Source organism: Camelus dromedarius, chromosome 2, assembly GCF_036321535.1.
Source record: "Camelus dromedarius isolate mCamDro1 chromosome 2, mCamDro1.pat, whole genome shotgun sequence".
NCBI lineage: Eukaryota > Metazoa > Chordata > Mammalia > Artiodactyla > Camelidae > Camelus > Camelus dromedarius.
The window spans coordinates 121,874,323-121,894,767 of NC_087437.1; the positions used below are offsets into that span (position 1 = coordinate 121,874,323).

The 20,445-nt window shown below is 45.9% G+C and overlaps 1 protein-coding gene across 2 annotated transcripts in view; it reads left to right on the forward strand.

Annotated features, from left to right (window-relative positions):
• The first annotated feature begins 6,479 nt into the window (after nucleotides 1–6,479).
• PCBP3 (poly(rC) binding protein 3) overlaps nucleotides 6,480–20,445 on the forward strand; it is a 184,953-nt gene continuing 170,987 nt past the window's right edge. Inside the window, exon 1 of one of the 2 annotated variants that reach the window (XM_031461015.2) lies at nucleotides 6,480–6,544. The gene's annotated coding sequence lies outside the window, so the exon portion shown is untranslated. The remainder of the gene's footprint in view (nucleotides 6,545–20,445) is intronic. The other variant, XM_031460999.2, reaches the window with a different exon arrangement.

Below are 20,445 nucleotides of genomic sequence, written 5' to 3' on the forward strand. Positions count from 1 at the left end.
CGTGGCAGGAGACGCGTTCTGGCGTGTATCCATGCAAAGCACAAGGATGCCTGTGCACCAGGCCCTAATTCTTGGGGCCACCCGCAGTGTCCTGGATCGACACCCCAAGCCATCCGTGTTTGCCTCGAGTCTGTGCCTGTCCCTACCTCATGGCACCTGCCATTGCACGTAAACGGAATGGCTAGTGTTGCACTCATAGTTTGTCCACTGGGAGGACCTCCCCTCACCACCTCTCAGGCCACCCAGAGGCGTCCCCACATCTACCTGGCGCCAACATATTCTGCTGGCCTGTTTGCATTCAGGCTGGAGTTTCCTCTCCTGTCATTCACCGTCGAGAACCGCTGGGAGACTGTGGGTGTCAGTGGAGGGAGAGGCAGTGGGGTGTGGAGGCAGATGACGTGGGGTCTAGACCTCGAGGCTCCCTTGAGCCCCCGGAATGTGCTCAGGCCTGGCCCCCAGGGACCATCTGCTCTGGGTGGAGGCTCCTGCACTCATCTGCCTGCGACTCCGCAGCTCTGATGGCCTGAAGCTCACACCTTCCGTTCAGCACGGCACCACCTTCTGCAAAGAGCTTTGCAAACACAATGTCAAGTCTCTTCCCTCGTCACCCGGATCACCACCTCCACGTCCCACGTGCCTGTGCCATCCTGTCTGTCTGGGAGCCCAGGGATGGCAGTGGTGCCGGCAGTGTGGCTTCACACCGCATTCTTGTGGTTTGGGCACGGCCAGCTCTCGAGCCCAGCACGTGCCATCGCTGACCCCATGCGAGGGGTCAGTGACCAGAAAGAGACAGAGCAGTGACAGCAGCACCTTCGTGCCCACAGGGACACCCGCTGGTGTCTGCTGAGCTTCAACTGGGGTGGCTCACAAGCTCCTCTGTGGAGCATTCGTGCAGCCAAGCAAGTGTCGGCAGCTCCTCTGGGCCCGTCCAGCCAGGGACAGACAAGAGGGTGGGCCCTGTGCTCTGCCGGCAGGAGCAGCGGTGTGGGAAGGGCTGACATGCTGAGCAGTCCTCTGAGTCCTCCAGGGAGCCGCCCTCGGCCCTTGTGTCCGAGGCTCTCAGCACCCTGGCTCTGGGCCTGGCACATGAAAGCAGAGACCCCTCCACCTCCACCCCCAACCCCGGAGCTGGAACCCGAGGCGGAGGTGGGAAAGGAGACATGCCTGGCTGACTAGGATTTAGGATTCTCCTCGGCAGGAAGCAAGAGTGATGGGGGAGAGGCCACCTGCCATGAGCCGGGTCACCAAGCGTGGCTCAGGGAGGGACGGTCCTCGGGCTTGCCTGGACGAGGGCTTGCAGGAGGAAGGGACCTGCCTTTGCAACGTGCCTGCTTGGCAGACTGTCTGCGGCTCTGGTCCTGTTCCCATGGCCTAGTGTGGGCCCCGCTGTTCATCTTGGGGGCCCACAGAGACAGTGAGAGAGACGGAGGGTGCAACAGAGACAGCTGGTCACCCATGAGACCTGGGATGATTTCCTGGTCACCTTGCCTTTGTTTGTGGGTTTGCAGACCCTCAGCGCCTCACTCCCCCTCCCCCACCGTTGGCAGGTAATTGGGGGAGGGGCTACACAGACCCCCTCTGGGAACCAGGTCAGTTTATGGTCTCCGCACAACAAGGGTTTTTCCCCCATTAATATAATTTTTAGTGGTAATTTCTCAACACTAACATTCTTGAACTTTCACCTTAAAACTCGTCAGAGGTCCTGAAGGGCAGGCATCAAAGACCAATAAAGCGGAAGGCGGTGCGAGTGGAAGACGAGGGCAGGGAGCGTCCTCAGAAGGCTGGGGCCCACACACAGAGGGGCTGGGGTCAGGCCTGCCCCCTCGCTCGCTTTCTGCGACAGAATATTCAACTAAACAGGTCTGCATGTTTAGATTTGTCTCCACTGGTGTTAATTAGAGACGATTATTTATGTGAACAGAGAAGTTTCACGTGAGCCTTAGCAAAAGACGCCGTGGATGAAGAAGGGTCGTTTCCGACAGAACCTCAGCAGGACGGAGGGACCGAGGGAGACGCAGCCGGCGGGGATGGGCAGCGGAGCAGTGGAGCCTCTCCTGTGATGCTGAGCCCTGTGTGGGGGGAGGGAGCGCGCTGGCGGCCAGAACAAGGGGACTTCTCAAGGAGACCTCAGGGCTGGGAGGCGCGGGTGAAGGGGTGGGGTCTGGGCTCTGAAAGTCTCCCAAAATAAAAAGGCAAGTCTGGATGAACCGTGAAGCCACCGCTGCTCGGGGCAGTGTGTGCAGAGGTGGGGCTTCTTTTCAGGGGCAAAAGGCCAGATGTCTCTTGTTGACAGAGCAAAGGAGAAAGAAAAAGTCAGGGTCTCTGCTCTCAGCAGGGGCTGGGGGCGGGGGAGAGGCTGGAGGACCTGGGGGCTGGAGCTGTTCCCCCTCTCTCACTCTCTGTCTCTGTCGCTGTGTCTCGCTCTCTCTGTCTCTCTGTCTCTGTCACTATCTCAGTGTCTCTGTGTCTCTGTGTCTGTCTGGCTCTGTGTTGCTGTGTCTCGCTCTCTCTGTCTCTCTGTCTGGCTCTGTGTCTGTCTGTCTGTCTGGCTCTGTGTCTGTCTGTCTGTCTGGCTCTGTGTCTGTCTCAGTGTCTCTCTGTCTCTCTCATGTCTCTGTGACTATCTCAGTGTCTCTCTGCCTGTCTGCCTGTCTCAGTGTCTCTGTCTGTCTGTCTCAGGGTCTCTCTGTCTGTCTGTCTTTCTGGCTCTGCTGGAAGTGGCTCAGTGGCCCCTGAGCCTGCGCTGTCTGAACTGGAGGTGCTGTACAGGGCAGCTGAGCCTCCCCTGCTCTAGTCTGAAGGGTGCAGGCAGCAGACTCCAGCGCCTGGGGTAGAGGGGGGTGAGGAGAGTGCTGGGTGAGCCCCCAGCCCCATCCATGGTGGACTGTGGAGTGCAGCCATGCTTATTTCAAGATAAAACCTGATCTGATGGGCTGGCATGTCCCTGCAGGTGCAAGCAAGACCCCTGCTCACGGCTGGCGTGTGTGTCCTTTGGGGTTCAGAGCCCCTGGTTCCATGCATGGTCTGAATCCAGCTTCGCAACAGTGGGGTAAATTTTCGTGTCTATGATAAGGACTGCTATCACTGCCGGCCCCTCATATCCTCAGGGTGGCTGCTGGGCGTTGTAAGGTGTGCCCAGGTATGAGGTGACTGTGGGTCCGGGAGACGCTCAGTAAGCAGGGCTGCCGTAGGGTGTGGGTCCGCTGACCAGCCCCAAAGAGGCAAGTTTGAGTCCTGGCTGGCTGCGGCCCCCTGCGCTCAAACCCTTCTCTCTCTGTCTCACTTGGATGCTCCATCCACGCTCACCTCTCCTTCTGGAGCACACTTCCAGCCATCATATCATCTGAGCTGGGGCACCTGAGCTCTGCCTCTGGGCAGGCTCAACCTCCTCCTGCAGTCACAGACCAGGGACGTGGCTGACGACCACCCGGGAGCTGCTTCTTCAGTAAGGTGGTGGGAGGCACAGGGGCCTCATCACATCAGTCAGATGCTCCAGCAGTGGGGTGGGGTAGGGCAGGTGGCTCTGATGTCACAAGGGGCGCGCCTGCGCCTGCAGCCTGGGCACACCCCGCCCAGGGCAGCAGGTGCAGGGCGTGTTTTACCTGCTCCCTGATGCCCACCCCATCCCTTGGCTGCCACAGTCACCTCTGCGCTCATAGACCCAGCCTCGCCTTCCCCGGCAGCTTTTTGTGAGGACAGTGGCGTCTCATAGGAAAGGAGGTGTGGTTCTAAGAAAGAAGGCCTCCTGCCTCAGCATTTTGTGACGGGGATTTTAGCAGTGACATCCAGGGCTCCACTAGGTAAGCTGTGTCCTTGTGTTTCAGGCTGAGCCCCAGCTCTCCGGTGGCTGGGATGTGTGTGACACTCAGGAAAGCCGAGTGCTGTGAGACTTCCCAGGGCTTGATCTGACATCATTCCAAGCGGATGATAATTGCACAGCCCCTCCCCTCCCCACTCCCGGGCCCCCAGCAAGACACCAGGGAGTTATTTATAAACGCGGGTCTCTGGGTGTGCTTCTCAGGGGAAGGAAGGACGGGGCAGTGACAGATCTAGAGGTCTGCCAATGCACATCCAGGGTACTGGGCGAGGGGGTGGGGCTCACAAGACACCATGCGTAGAGGGTTGGAGGCAGGGTGGTCCCATTGAGAGGGGAGGAGCCCAGACCTGCTCCAGGCCGAGCTGCTGTGGTGGGGGGTGGGGGCGCTCCCCTCGGAAGCCTGGCTTTCAGAGATTGGCTACTCTGTGATAAGACACCAGCGGACGTGGATTGCCTTGTGTGTCAAGGGCGGAGGCACAAGATGAGCTGCTTTTTTCTCTCCAGGGCTGGCAGGAACTGGAAATAATTGGAAGTTGTTAGGGTCCAATGTGCTGTCCCGAAAACACTATCATTACTTCCTAATGACTAACTGTGTCTCAGGAGGCGATGAAGGCAGCCGAGAGGCCGAGAGCGCCCAGAGAGGATGGAGGAGTGGGCGGCTGGCAGCCTGTAATCTGGTGAGGGGTGCTGAGGGTGCTCTGCCTCACCCCCACCCCTGCTCTGGCCTCCGGATGGAACGTGACAGGAGCCACCTGCACTGCTGGGATGGGCTCCCAGGCCCCAGCCTCCGAGACCCTCTTCTTAGGAAGGACTCACCCCAGATGCTGGTAGCATTCCCGCTTCTCCCAGGGCTGATGTGGACCCTGCCCACAGCCTTTCTACTCTCCAGTCCCGCCCTTTCTTCGTTAAAGGTTGTCTTTGAATCACACAAGCAACACTTGAGGACAAATGAACCAGCACACAGCTGGTCCTGACCCAGCCCTGTGCTCTCACTGATGGCTGCCCTGTGTCTGGTGTGGACAGAGTGTTGGCCAGCTCCGCCTGCTTCTGGGGGCCGGTGGAGTCCCTTGTGTGCTGTAGTGAGGTGCTATGGTCATTTCTGGTGCTGCCGTAAAAAGAAGGGGTCATAACAGTGACCTGTGAGTGGGTGGGCCTCCTACTGCCAGGCCACCAGCCCACAAAGGAGTTCACAGAGGAGAGGCCTGGGAAGCGCCACCTGCATTAGTCCAGGGGCAAACGATGCCCATGAGACCATGAGAAGGACTGCCTGCAGAGAGCAAAGCTGTATCCCAAGCCAGTCCCCAAGCCCTGCCCTGGTGACCTGAGAGCTGGGGGCTGGAGTTCCACCGTCCTGGAGGTGTCTGGCCACCCAGCTGACCCCTCCTCTTGCCCCAAGGCCTAAGGAGGCTGAGCAAGGCTGAGGGCCGTCCCTGCCCCTCTCCCTCCACTGCCCCGCTGGCAGATCGGTAGAGGGATCCAGCTATGGGCTGAGAGGGCAACTTCTTAGAACCCCGCCCCGCCCTGCTGCCCGGCCCCACGCCTCGGTGCCTGTGACCTGGCTCGAGCCTTGAGAAACTGCGCTGCAAGAAACAATTCCACGCTAAGAATAGCCGCAACGCACGGACGGGACACGCAGGTTCCGTGCCTGGAAAATGAGCATAATAGAAAAAAACCAAAGCAGAACGCAGTCCAAGAGATAAGGAGAAAGGGTTACGGAACAAAAACACCCTAGACATTCTCGGTCCCCTCCGGTCACCTGCGGACAGGTGTGCTGACTAGGCACCTGCGAACGTCTATGGACAAGCCCACCGCATCCTGCGGGGCGGGCAGCCGGAGACGGCGGTGGGATTCACGGATTCCACAGCGCTGGAGGGAGAAAGGGCACCTGCTGAGGGATCGGGACAGACTGGGGTCCGGCTCGTGATCGGTGGGACCACGACCATCGCGGGACCCCGTCCTCCGGGAGAGGCGGGGGCTGGCGCGCATCCTCGCTGGTGCTGGTCTCCTCCGGAGTCCGACCGCCCAGGCCACAACCACGCCCCTGTAGGGACCCGCCCGTTCCCCACCTGACAACCCTCCCCTTGTCCCCACCTCCTCAGTCCGGAGACCCGCCCCAGGCCACGCCCCCACTGGTGGCCTCACCTTGCCTTGGCCCGCCCCCCTCCCTGTTCTGGGACCCGCCCCACCCCACCCCTACTTGTGATCCCTCCCTCTTGCCCCGCCCTCGCCCCGCCCCGGCTGGTGACACTCCCGTCCCAGGCCCCGCCCCATTCCATTGACTTTCCCCTCCCCCTCGGGCATGGGGTTCCGCCCGGCTCTGGCTCCGCCCCCATGGTGACCCACCCAAGGCCCCGCCCCGCCCCAGCCTCGCTAATTGGTTTCTTTCCGCTGAGGTTGCCGAGCTCCGATTGGCCGAGCCCGTCGCCGTTCCGCCATCGGATTGGCCCGCGGCGCCCGCTTCGGCGAGGCCCTGCTCCTGGTCGGGGGCGGGGCCAGCGGCGGAGCTCGGCCCGGGATTGGTCAGCGGCTCAGAGGGGGCGGGACCGCGCCGCGCGCAGCGCCTCGCCTGGAGCGCAAGGAGCAGCTACCGCCGTCTCAAACGCCTCAGTCGCCTCAGGCTCGGTCTCCTCAGGCTCCGCCGCCGCAGGGATCGCCCCGTTCCCACCCCCCGGCCCCGCCCCGGCCGCCCGCCGTCAGCCTGCGGACACGCCCTCTGTCGAGGGACAGGTGAGTGAGTGGTCGCCTGCAGGGCCAGGGATCGGAGGCGGGGAATCGGGGTCCCAGCCCGGGTCCTGCTCCGGATCGGGGGTCAGGGTCCGGGCCGGGGTGAGCCGGGGTCGGGGCCAGGGATCGGGGTCGAGCGTCGGGGGTCGGGGTCCGGATTGGGATCCGGGCGGGAGATGGGGGGTCACGCCGGGGCCGGGGCCCGGGTTGGGGTCGAGGTTGAGCCGGGGGTCGAGGCCGGGGGTCGGAGGTCCGTGGCCGGGGCCGGGGTCCGGGCCGGGCAGGAGGCGCAGGTCCCTGCCCGACCGCGCCCGGCCTTGAGCCCGGAGGACCCCCGCCCGGCCCGGACCAACTTGGGCGGCAGCGGGGTCGCCGGCGGGGCCGGGCGGGGCGGGGCGGGGTCCGGGCGGGCCCCGCGGGCCCCCGGAGCGCCCCCTCCTCAAGGTAGCGCCGGGGCAGAGGCTGCGAGCCCCGGAGACAGCCGAGCCGGGCGGAAAGCGGACGCGGGGAGGGTTTAAGAATGAAGCGGTACGTGGCTTGGGCGGAACGCGGACCCCGCCTCGGCCACCCCGGCTCCCCACCCCCGCCCCAAACCCTGAAGTTGTAAACAAGAACTGTGCTCTCGAAAACAGGGCGTCGGGCTTGCTTGTCAGTAGACATCCGCCACGATTTTGCTCTGGACTTTATGAAGCTTAAATTTCAAAACGGTCTAAGTTTCGTCGCGTCTGACTGAGGAACGTTCTGAGGAAAACATGACCTCCGCGCGCGGCTCGGGGCGGGCGGGACGGAGGGCGGGAAGCAGCGCGCACGGAGGGCGGCGACGGCGTCCGCGCCCCCCGAGCCGCGCGCCGCGGGGGAAGGGGACGTGTGCCGGTGCCTTTGTGCGCTCCCCCCCCCCCCCCGCCAGCCACGCAGGGGCTCATCTGCCTGCTGACCCTGCGTCGGCGCCAGGAGCAGGTTAGATGGGGCGGGGGCAGGTTCCTCCCTTTCGGCCACTGTATTTTCTTCTTTTATTTGGGGGTGGGTCAAAAAGTGTTTCCACTTATTGTTCCCACCAGTGTTCTGCTCTGGACGTATCATTGACTGAAAGTGTTTATTACTATTATTATTATTTTTGCCTGGTAGTGTTAATACTTCCCCCCTTACTACTCTGAAGTATATTACTTGCATAACAAATTTTGAAAGTTAACAAAAAGTCCGGTCCTAAATCCTGTTCCTGGGGTTGATTATCTCCCTCCCACCTTCCTCTGAGGTAGCACGGACTTCTGGGTCTCTTTGGCCCTGCGTGTGAGCTAACAGCCCTCTGCGTTGATGAGGACTTAGGATGTGTGATTCACCAAAAGGAATCCTGGGGTAGTAGGACCTTGATGAGAGACCTTTGCAGAGTAGACTGGGTGATGAACAGACCCTCCAGCTCACACTGTTCCTCTGACACAGGCCCTCCCACATCCTTCTGAAATTTACTTGCTTTCAGGGGGTTAACTGTTGTCCCTTTTCTCGAACTTGGCTTTAGAATTGCGAACCAAAGGAAATGTGCAAGGGTGCTTCCCTATTGAAGACAACTGACTTCCAGTCCCTTTGTACACAAGAACAATTCATCATATTAAAATGTCTCAGAGACGTGTATTTTGGTCCAAGGTGACGGTTTGCAGAACGGTGACACTCTGGACGGATCGTTGGCAAGATCCCAAAAGATCTCTCACTAATCCTCACATCGGGGGAGCTGGAGTAGTTGTAGGGGATGTGTTCAGACTTGGAGATCCATCAGAAACCAAGGGGTCTTCAAATAGAGATGCAATCGCTGACTAACTGACACTGGTCACTTCCAAGCACTGATGCTTTACTCTTGCATGTAGATGCTGCTGTTTATACAGTGCAATGTTCATTACAAGTGTGTTAGAATTTATATAACTTCATGCATTTTCTGAGTCAGTTAATACCCAATATTATAAGGTTTTGAAAAAAGATTTGATGGTAAAAGGAGTTGTTTTGTTTTGTTTTGTTTTGTTTTAACTGAAAAGATTGGATATCCTGTGTAGAATTTAGGGCTTGTGACTGGTATTGCCACAGGTGGTGGTGATATTGGACTTCAGAACATCACTTTTCTACATATATTTATTAATACTCAGGGTTAGAAATACATAGCTTTATGATTACATTTTGAGGCTATTCATGAGAAAATTTCAACACATGGGTTCATTTTATTTAGAAAGAAACTATCTTTCCCCCTGATGTTCGAGGAAGGCTGACAGCATGCTGTGTTTGTGTTTGCAAAAGTCCCATGAGGTCCTTGAAACAGTCTAGCCATTCAAGGCTGGACGCTGTGTTTCTGTTTCAACAGTTTCAGTTCCTGGACCTGTAGCCATTTCATGGACCTCCAGCCATGTGTCAATGGTAAAGTCATTCCTATTTTCACAGATATCTCAGGGCTTTATTATAAAAGTAATCACTGAAGCCGATCTTGGTAGGTAAAAGTTGTATACCCCTTTGGTGAAGAAGGCTGTCCTTTGAGCAATAACAAAGAAAAATACCTGCTAATGTATTGTAATCACCCCAAGTTAAACATTAGAAAGGATACTGTAGATTTTGGGGGAGGCTCTGGTGTCTCTTAGCTCTCAGCCCTGGCGGCAAGCAAGTGGTGGGGTCCACTGTCCATGGTGCTGAATGTGTGGATTTCTGTTTCTTTGTCTCAAATTTCCTTTCCAGTGTGAGTGCTTTTTGGAGTTTTAAAATGAATTTAATAATTCAGACTATTAAAGAAGAGTTGAACAGGTGAGTTCTATTGAGCCTGAACGGAAGCATGCCTTTTAAAAACTCAAGCCATGTTAATATTTCTTTCTTTCTTTCATTTTAAAGTGGTAATTGTGCTGAGTTAACACTTCCTTCGCTTTAGTCTCCTTAGCCCCAGGTGGGAATTTTCTTGCTAAAGTATGGACATCGAGTAACAAACCATTGAAGAAATTAAAAAAGTCCCTGTTTGCTTAACAAGCACTCTCTAAAAAAGGCATTCTTTATTATAACATATGCGTATATTTGTACGCAGAGGCAATTTGTTTTTCCGTAAACTGGGTTGATTGTAACATCCCTCATCCTCACCACATGGTGCTTCCCAGTCTTCCTGGAGAGGGACTGGAACTATCTGAGTATGTGGTAGGGCTGGTGGGCAGTTGCCAGGCATTCCTGCCTTGGACCAACATCTACTCTCTTGTCTATAATTTTGAGGACAAATCTTTGTAAATCATTTTAGATAAATCCTTTATTTCTCTTGAGGTTAATTTTGTCTGTTACTTTAGAGTTGCCCCACAGGCTAGCAGTTAAAAATAATGGGTGTCACTTGTGATATAGAAATTCTTCCACATGATAGTAAGTTGTGCATTAAATGAAGCTTTGGATTGTTGGTGTTTTTGTTAGGAGCATCTGAACTAGTTCTTTGGCCCCATCACCTGCACACTTAACCCAAGTTATTCTTTGACATCTGTTTTGTTGAAGGAAACCCAGGGCAGCTTCCTTCTGCCTCTTCCAAGCCTCAGAAATACTCTCTGAGCTCCTACTCTTCGCCAGGTCCTGTGTAATGATTTGGGAACCCACAGGGGAATGAGACAGAGTTCTTATCATTGAAGGCCTCGCTGCTTTGGACTGAGGAAAGGATATGAAAACAGATGGTTACAGGAAGCCATGCTCAGTGCTGCAATTGGGATACACAGAAAGCTGTGTTGGTGTGTTGAGAAGATGTGATTCATTTAGGCTGAGAATCAAAGAAGGCTTCAGGGAGGAAGTGGCCTTTGGGTTGAGCCCTGGAGTTTGAGTTTTAATTGTTTGGGCATGAATAGGTAGTCACCAATTAGAAAAAGACCAGAAGGTTGACATCATTGGAAGACAGGGTGTATGGTGGTGCAGAGACTAGAGGTGTGGGAGGCATTGTGGAAGGGTTGGGACGCCATTGGAGGTGTGGGAGGGAGAGTTGAGGAGAGGTTATGTGGTAGGCAAAATAGTGGCTCACCTAAAGCTATCTACATCCTAATCTGCATAACTTGTTATATTATGTGTCAAAGAGGATTTAAGGTAGCTTGTTATATTATGTAGCAAAGAGGATTTAAGGTAACAGGTGGATTGAAGATTGCTAGTCAGTTGATTTTAAAATAAGATTATCCTAGATTACCCAGGTGAGCCCGAAGTTATCACCACGAAGGGTCATTAAATGTGGAAGAGGGATGCAGAAGAGTCAGTGTCAGAGTGATGTGAAATGAGGAAGACTCTACCCCTCATTGCTGGCTTTGAAGATGGAAGGGGTCATGAGCCAAAGAATGCAGGCAGCCTCCAGAAGCTGGAAAAGGCAAGAAAATGGTTTCTCCTGCCAAGCCTCCAGAAAGGAACACAGCCCTGCTGGCACCTTGGTTCTAGCCCAGGGAGACCTGTGTCTGATTTCTGATCTCCAGAGCCGTAAGATAATTAATTTGTGCTGTGTTAGACACTAAATTTATGGAAAAAAATTTTTAGAGCGGCTGCAGGAAACTCATGTGAGTTGAGACTCTGTTCTAGAAGGTTTTAGCTGGCGAAGTTTAAGGAGGAAATAACATGGTCACATTGGCTATAGATAATAAACTGATTCAGCTGCTGTGTAGGAGGGGGTTGCCCTAAGTAAGCATGCTTCTGATCCCCAGTTTCATCTCCTGGCAATATTGGCATCTGATATTGCCTTACCTGGCCTGAGTCCCACTTGAAGTCTTCCTCTAAACAGTCTGCTCAGCCTCCACCCCTGCTAATTGCCATGTCCCACTGGTCCCCTTTTCCTCTGTGCTGGGTACTCAGGAGAGAGTGGACCAGGTATACATCTACACGTGGAATTGTGGGGTCATAGGGTAGGCCCACTTCCAATCTCAGAGCTGTTGTCAAAATATTTTCCAAAGATTTGTTTCTTCATATCCTCACTAATCCTTTGTATGTTCATATGTTTTAATTGTTTTCAGTTGAGTAGATTTGAAATATCTCACTGTTTTCATTTGTATTTCCTTGATTACTAGTGAGTTTGGGGATTTTCAAAATCGATTTATTAGATATCTGGGTTTCCTCTTCTGTAAGTTGTATTCTGATATTGTTCATCTGTTTGTTGCCTGGGTTGTCCTTTTTATAGCTTTTTAGAAGTTCTTTATATATTCTGGATTCTATTTGTGTATTTTTTTTATCCTTTTAAAAATACTGTTTTGATGAACAGATGTTTAATTTTAATGTAGTCAAGTTTATCAGTCTTTTCCTTATGATTTGTGGTTATTAAGTCTTATTTGAGAAATCCTTTTATTACCCCAAGGTCATAAGATACCTTCCTCTTTAAAAATATTTTGAATATTTCCTCTTCATGTTCTACTTTGAACTTATTTTTGTGTGAGGTGTGAGGTGTGAGGTGTGAGGTAGAGATATAATTTTAGAAGTTTTCCAAACGCATAACCAGTTCTACCAGTACCACTTATTGTACCATCCTTTCCCCAGTGATCTGCAATGCTACCTTTGAAACATACCAGATCTCGCAAATGTGTGGGTCTGTTTCTAATTTCTCCATATCAGTAATGATAATTTCATTTCTTCTTTCCTAGTCCTTACATCTTTTTTTTTTTTTTTTTGGTCTTAGTTCTTTTGTTTGGACCCCTACCAAAGTTGCGTAGAAATTGCAATAACACTATCCTAATATTGTTTATTACCTTAAAGGGAATGTTTTCAAAGCCTTGATTATGAAGTTTGGTATATATATTGGTAGATACCTTTTATTAGGTTAAGGATGGTCTTATCGACTAATAGTTTGATAAAAGATTTTTAAAAATCATTAATAGATTTTAATTTTATCAGATGGTTTTCTTTACTGATTTAGATAATTTTACATCTTTTCTTCTTTGAACTCTGAGGTGAAATATTTTAATCTTTTAATTTTAAACCATTCTTGATTTCTTGGGATAAACTATAGTTTGTCATGACATACGACATCTAAAACTTATTGTTGTATCCAATATGATGGTATTTCATTTATGATTTTGGCCTATATTTTCATAAGAAGTATTGACCAATAACATTCTCTTCTTGTATTGCTCTTAATTGGATTTGGTATCAAAATGATGCTGCATCATTTCTGTAATAGTTTCTGAAAGAGAAGGATATTTGTTCCTTGAAAGTTTGGCAAAATTGCTTCTTAAATGTTCTACATCTGGATTTTAGAACATGGAGACTCTTGCAATTAATCACTTTAAGAGGGTCACTGGTCCATTTTAATTGGCTGGGGGGAGTTGTTCTGGACATGCCTAGTTTCAGACAGGGGCAGGAAGGTGGAATCATCCATGTTCCAGAAGTTTAGGACAACTGGATACAGGTAAATATTAGTAATATTTACTAGACTGTGGATACTAATTGGTGTTAATGCTGCTGAGTTAGTCAAAATTCAAACTGTGTTCCTTTCTAGGTCTTGTTTATAGTTTTTGCAAGTATGTTGTCCATCAAGGAACCAATTAGAATATGAAACTAGACATCATATTGGTTTGTTTCTTGTGAACAAACCATCCTGCTTACTTTTCTAGAACCTACCTTGGGAATTGCTGCCTCTCAACCTCTCCTTATTGCAGAGGAAAAATCTCCCTTTCTCATTCCGCTGTTGATCTAAATCTTAACCATCCTTCAGGGCTGGCGCTGGACCTACCAAAGTTTCCCAGATGAATTCTGACTCATGGTGAACCCTCCCTTTGCTTTTTACAGTACTGTCCTGCCTCACAAATATAGAGGGCAGGGTTTGGTTGTGTTTATGAGTGGTCAGTTGATCAGAAGTGTATTCAGATCCAAGTGAAAAAACTTCCCTCCTTTGTCTGAGCTCAGCACTGGGAAGCTTGATAGAGTGGACAGACTGTATGGGGTTGGCCCCACCGTGATCCCCAACTCCTATTATTCATGCCTTTGTATAATTCCCGTCCCCATTGAGGTGGGAATCTAACTAATGCAATAAGACAAAAGTGAGGGGATGTCTCTTCCATGATTATGTTATATATAATTTCATCTTGTTAGAAACTAATTTAGAGACTATCTTTGCTAGCTTGAGTAAGTACCAGTGTTGGGGAAGCCCACATGGCAAGAATTGCAGGTGATCTCTAGGAGCTGAGGGCAACCTCCAGAAACAGCCAGTAGGAAGCAGGGGTCCTCAGTCCTATAGCAAGGATAAAACTTCTGCCAAAACCTGAGCGACCTTGGAAGCAGATTCTTCCCCAGTTGAGCCTGCAGATGAGAACACAGCCTTGCCAACATCATGATTGCAGTCTTATGAGATCCTAAGCTGAGGACCCAGTTAAGCCTGCTCAGACTCCTGACCCACAGAACTATGAGATAATAAATGTGTATTGTTTTAAGTTGCTAAGTTTATGATAGTTTGTCATTTAGCTGTAGAAGACTAGTGTACCAAATCTGTACAACCTGCCTGTTACCTTCACTAGAAGTGGGTTTAGGCTGATGAAGGGTATTTGAGTCTATTTGAGAGAATCAGTTTTTTATTTTAAAGCTTTTTTCTATTTATAAAAATAATACAAGTATTTTGTATAGAAAAATTGGAGTAGGCAGAAAATATAAAGGACAAAATAAACTTTTTTCTTTGTAGATAGCATTTCTTTGTGTCGTATCATGTTCTTCTACAGTATGATTTTGAATGGCTGCATACTATTCCAATGGGTGTCCCAGTTTACTGAACTACTTTCCAATGACTGGATATTTATGCTGCTTTAAAATATTTACCATCATAAATAATGCTTTAATAAGTATCCTATACAAAAATCATTGTATGTATCACTGATTATTTCTGAAATGTAAATTTCTAAATGCAGAATTATTATGCCAAAACTTGTAGATATTTTTAAACTTTCTGGTATGTAACCATTCAGCTTCCAGAGTTTCTTGAAAAAGTATACAGCTTAAGCATCTGTTTCTGTAACTCACCAGGTTGGGATAGGACAGAACTATTGATTTTTGAGCATTTAAGTTCCTGTTTCCTTAACTCTGTTTGCAAAGTGCTTTTAAATTATCCATTAAAGTGCAGTATGGATTCTATTTATAGGCACATTTGTGTATGAGATTGCTCCCTTATGTCTGGGCAGAAAGCCTACAGATTGCTATTATCACATCCCTGTTTTTGGAAATCCTTTTCTACTCCTATCTACCCTTTCTTGGTTTTCAACCAAATACAGACACTGAGACACATAAGGTCTTGTAGCTCAGATGGTTGCTCAGATGAAATGGCTATTTTAAGTATCTTCTCTTCATTCATTATCTAGTTGACTTCAAAAAGATGACCAATCAGAAGAATATTAATTATTAATTCAAAAATAATTTTCATGATTCATAAGATGAGTGCTTATTTAGAGATTTTCTAGAAGAAAGATGAGCATCAAAAGCAGAATAAAAATCTTTAATTCTGTCACCCAGAGATGACCACTATATAAACATGACTTGTTCATACTAGTTTATTCTTAATATTGATTAAATTCTGATGACTAATTTTGGGGTGAGGGGGCGATTTTTGCATTCATGTCTATGAGTGAAATTGGCCCATAATATTCTTTTCCTATAGCTGTTCTTTCTAATTTGAAGTGAATGCTTAATTTATTAATTTGCAGCTTTTCTCTTTTACTAATACATGCATTTAAGGTGATACATTTTCTTATAAATAATGCTTCAACTGCATCAAACAAAGTTTGATTTGAGGTATTTTCATTATTGTTTAATATGTGCTGAATTGTTCCTCCCTCAAATTCCTGTGTTGAAGCCCTAACCCCCCAATGTCATGGTACTTGGAGAGGGGGCCTTTGGGAAATAGGTCTAGATGAGGTCGTGAGTTTGAGGTCATTACGATGGGATTAATGCATTATATGAAGCGACCAGAGAGCTTGCTCTCTGTCTCTCTGTTTCTTGCCACGTGAAGACACAGCAAGAAGGCAGCCATCTGCAAGCCGGAAAGAGGGCCCTCACCAGAGCCTGACAATGTCGGCACCTGGTCTCAGGCTACCCAGCATCTGGAACTGTGGGAGATAAATGTCTGTTGTTTAAGGCACCCAATCTACGCTATTTTGTTATAGCAGCCTGAGCTGACTAAGACAATGTATTTTCTAATTTCTATTATGATGTTTTTCTTTGATTTCTAGGCCGTTTAGAAGAATATTTAAGAATTTCCAAACATATGCATATTTTCTTATTTTATTCTTTTCCATTACAATTGCATTGCCCAAAGATCCTGCTCTTTATGATTCTAATCCCTTGAAATTTGCTGATGTGCCTTACAGCTTGGAAGATGGTCTATAAGTTTTCTCAAATGTGCTTGTGTGCTTGAGAAGAATTAGGTTCAGTGTTCTTTATATTCTATTCAGCTAACTTGATAAGCATATTACTTACATCTTCTGTTTTCTAACTACTTTTTGTTTTGGTCTGATTGTTATATGAATTACTAAGATAATTACACAATTTCATTATGATTATGGATTTGTCTTATTTCTCCTTGTAGTTCTGTCAATTTTTATTTATATACTTTGAGACCATGTTATTAGGGGCGTGCAAATTTAAAATTCTTATGTCTTCCTGATGAATTGAGACTTTAAGTATTATGAGTGGTTCTCTTTATCTCTAATAATGAATCTTTGCCTTTATGGTATAATGTGTCTGGTGCTAATGTAGCCATATCAGATTTCTTTAGGCTTATATTTCTATGGTACCTTGTTTTAAATTTTACTTTCAGACTTACTGTATTCTTTTAGTTTAGCTATGTCTCTTGCAAAGATTATACAGTTAGGCTTTTTTCATCCAATCTGATCATCTTTGTCCTCTAATGGGAACAGTCAGCTCATTTACATTGAATGTATGATTATTGATCTATTTGCATTTAAATCCACAATCCTATTATATCTTACTCCTGTCTCACATTTTCTGTGTTTATTTTTCTCTCTTTTCTTGTATTATTTGAAACTAGTATTACGATTTTTAAAAAATCATTGTACTTTTCCATTCTCTCTGGTACATTGGAGGTTATATTATATTTTTCTTTCTTTTTGTGGTTACTGTGTAAATTAGATAATGTGTTATTAACTTACCCAGATAATGCAGTTTTACCTTCCTCTTGGACCATACAAACATCATATTTCTTAGAATACCTGCACTCCATTCACCCTTCCAGATTTATATGTGCTTGTAATTTTGTATTTTAATTGTATATGATTTTTTAAACTCAATGAAACAATATTAACAGTATTTAATTAGCAGTATTTAACATACTGTCACTATTCATTTAGATTTATTCACGTTTTTACCCATTCTTTGCCTTTCATCACTCTCTGACATTTCTGTCTTTCATTTTGGTGTTGTTTCCCTTCTGCCCCAAGAGCCTTCTTTAGAAATTTCATTTTTTGCTGGTAGTAGACACTCCGATTTTTTTTTCTATAAGTACTTTAATTTCACTTTTATTATTTTTAAAATTTCTTTAATTTACTTTGAAATTTGGGGGATATAATTTACATGCCATAAAATTCACCCTTTTAAAGTTTAGATTTAGTGGTTTCTGGTATATTTACAAGGTTGTGCAACCATCATCACTGCCTAATTCCAGAGCATTTCATCACTTTGAAAAGAAACTTCATACCCCTTAATAGTCACTCCCCACTCCTCCCTTCCCTCAGCTCTTGGCAACCATTAATCTACTTCTGTCTCTAAGGTTCTGCCTATTATACACTTTCCATAAGAGTAGAGTTATAAGTATGTAGCCTTTGGTCTCTGGCTTCTTTTACTCAGTATAATAATGTCAGGGTTCATCCATTGCCCACTGTAGCATTTATCAGTACTTTATTCCTTTTTATGGCTGAAAAATACTGCATTGTATGGATATATCACATTTTGCTTATCCATTCATTCATCAGGAAGTGGATATTTGAGGTTTTTTTTCATTTTTTGTCTGTTATGAATAATGTATTGTCAACAGTCATGTACAAGTTTTTGTATGAATACATGTTTTCATTTCTTTTGAGTATATACTTAGGAGTGAATTTGATGGCTCAAATAATAACTCTATGTTTAACTTTTTGGGTAACTTCCAAACTGTTTTCCAAATATCCTGTGCCATTTTACATGACTCCCAGTGATGTATGAGGGTTCTAGTTTCTTCACATCTTTACCAACACTTGTTATTTTCACTTTTTTGATTATTGCTATCTTAGTGGGTGTGAAATAGTATCTCATTGTGGTATTGATTAGTATTTCCCTAATGACTGATGCTTTTGAGCACCTTTTCGTGTGCTTATTGGCCATTTGTATATCTTCTTTGGAGAAATGTCTATTCAAACCCTTTGGTTGTTTTTGAATTGGGTTGTCTTTTTATTGTTGAGTTGTAAGAGTTCTTTATATATTGTTTACTAATCCCTTATCAGATATATGTTTTGCAAATATTCCCTCTCCAACTATGAGTTGTCTTTTCATTTTCTTGATAGTATCCTTTGATGCACAAAATGTTTTAATTTTCATGAAGTCCAATTAATCTATTTTTTTCTTTTGTCACTTGTGTTTTAGGTATTATATTTAAGACAACATTGCCTAATCCCAGGTCACAAAGATTCACACGTGTGTTTTATTCTAAAGTTTTAGCTCTTAAATTTAGATCTTTAATACATTTTGAGTTAATTTTTATGTATGGTATGAGGGAGAAGTTTCTGTTTCTGGCTATCCAGTTGTCCTAGCACTATTTGTTGAAAAGATTATTTCCTCAGTGAATGGTCTTTTAGCACCTTTGTTGAAAAGCAGTTGACCATAAAATAAGGGTTTATTTTTGGACTCTCAGTTTGATCCCATCTTTCTTTATATCTATCTTTATGCCAAAACTACACAGTCTTAATTATTGAAACTTTGTGCTAAGTTTTGAAATTGGGAAGTGTGAGTCCTCCAACTTTGTTGTTTTTATTTAAGGTTGTTTTGGCTATTCCCAGTCCCTTGCATTTCCATATGATTTTTTTAGGATTATCTTGTCAATTTCTGCATGAAAGGCAGCTGGAATTTTGATAAGGAATGTACTGAATGTATAGACCAATTTTGGAATATTGCCATCTTAACATTAAGTCTTCTAATCCATGAACATGGGGTGTATTAGCTGTAATAGTTTTTTTAGTGGATTTTGAAGGTTTTCTATGTATAAGACTATGTCTTCTGCATATATAGATAATTTTGCTTCTTCTTTTCTAATCTGGATGCCCTGTACTTTTATTTCTTTTGTAATTGCCCTGGTTATAACCTCTAGTATAATGTTGAATTGTTCTGGCAAAGGTGGACATCCTTATCTTCTTCCTGATCTTAAGGAGAAAGCTTTCAGCCTTTCACCATTAAGTATGTTGTTAGCTGTGGATTTTTGTAGATGTCCTTTATTAGGTTAAGAAAGTTTCCTTCTATTTTTATTTTGTTGAATTTTTTTTTTTATCATGAAAGAGTGTTGTTATTGTTGTCAGATGCTCTTTCTGAATCTATTGAGATGACTGTGTGGTTTTTGTCCTTTACTAATGTCATGCATAATATTGATTGATGTTCATGTGCTGAACCAACCTTGCATTCCTTGGATAAATCCCAGTTGGTCATGGTGGATAATCCTTTTGATATATTGCTAGATTTAGTTTGTTAGTGTTTTGTTGAGGATTTTTGCACGTGCATTGTTAAGGCATATTGATCTATATATTTTCTTTCCTGTAATATTTTTTGTCAGATTTTGATATCAGGATTATATTGGCCTCATAGAACGAATTGGAAAGTGTCCTTTTCTATTTCTTGGAAGAGTCTTTGAAGGATTGGTGTTAATTCTTCTTTAAATGTTTGATGGAATTCACTAGTGAAAGCCAGTTGGTCTTGGACTTTTCCTTGTGGGAAGTTTTTTCAGTTACTAACAGAATGTCTTTACCCATTTTAGGTCTATTCAGATTTTGTTGTTGTTCTTGAATCAGTCTTGATAGTTTCTGCCTTTCTAGGAATTTGGCCATTTCACCTAGGTTATCTAATTCATTGGCAAACAATTGTTCATAATATTTCTTGATGATTTTTAAAATTTCTTTAAGGTTCCTAATTTCGTTTCTGATTTTAGTAATTTAAGTTTTCTCTCTTGTTCTTGGATTATCTGGATAAAAATTTGTCTTTTTCTTTTTTTTTTGTTTTTCATAGAACTAACGTCTAAGTTCATTTTTTTTGCTATTGTTTTCTGTTTTTTACTTCATTATTTTTGCTCTAATACTTGCTTTTTTCTTTCTTCTTCTTGCTTTAGATTTAGTTTGTTCTTTTTTAATTTCTTAGGGTGGAAGTTTAGGTTATTGATTTGAGGCGTTTATTCTTTTTTAATATTGATGTTCACAGCTGGAATACTCTCTAATCACTTTTGTTGCCGCCCATATATTTTGGTATGTTGTATTTTCATTTTCAGTCCTCTCAGAATTTTTCTGATTTTCTTTGTGCTTTCTTCTGTGATACCTTGGTTATTTAGGAGTGGACTGTTTAATTACCACAAACTTATGAATTTCTTATGTTTATGTTGTTGACTTCTGTATTTCTTTCCCTTCCTATTAGAAAGCACACTTTGTATGATTTCAGTCTTTTAAAAGTTTGAGATTTGTTTTTTTCTAGCCTAATATCTGGTCTCTCCTGGAGAATGTTCCGTGTTTTAAAATGATATGTTTTGAGAGCTTGTCTAAGATGGTGGAGTAGGAAGACCCTTAGCTGCCTTCTCTCATGGACACACCAAAATTACAATTATTTACAGAAACTCTTGCTGAGAAAGACTGGAATCTACTAGAACAGATTTTCTACAACTAAAGATACAGAGAAGAAACCACAATGAAATGGGCAAGAATGATAGAATTGCAGTATAGTCAAATCTCATATCCTGG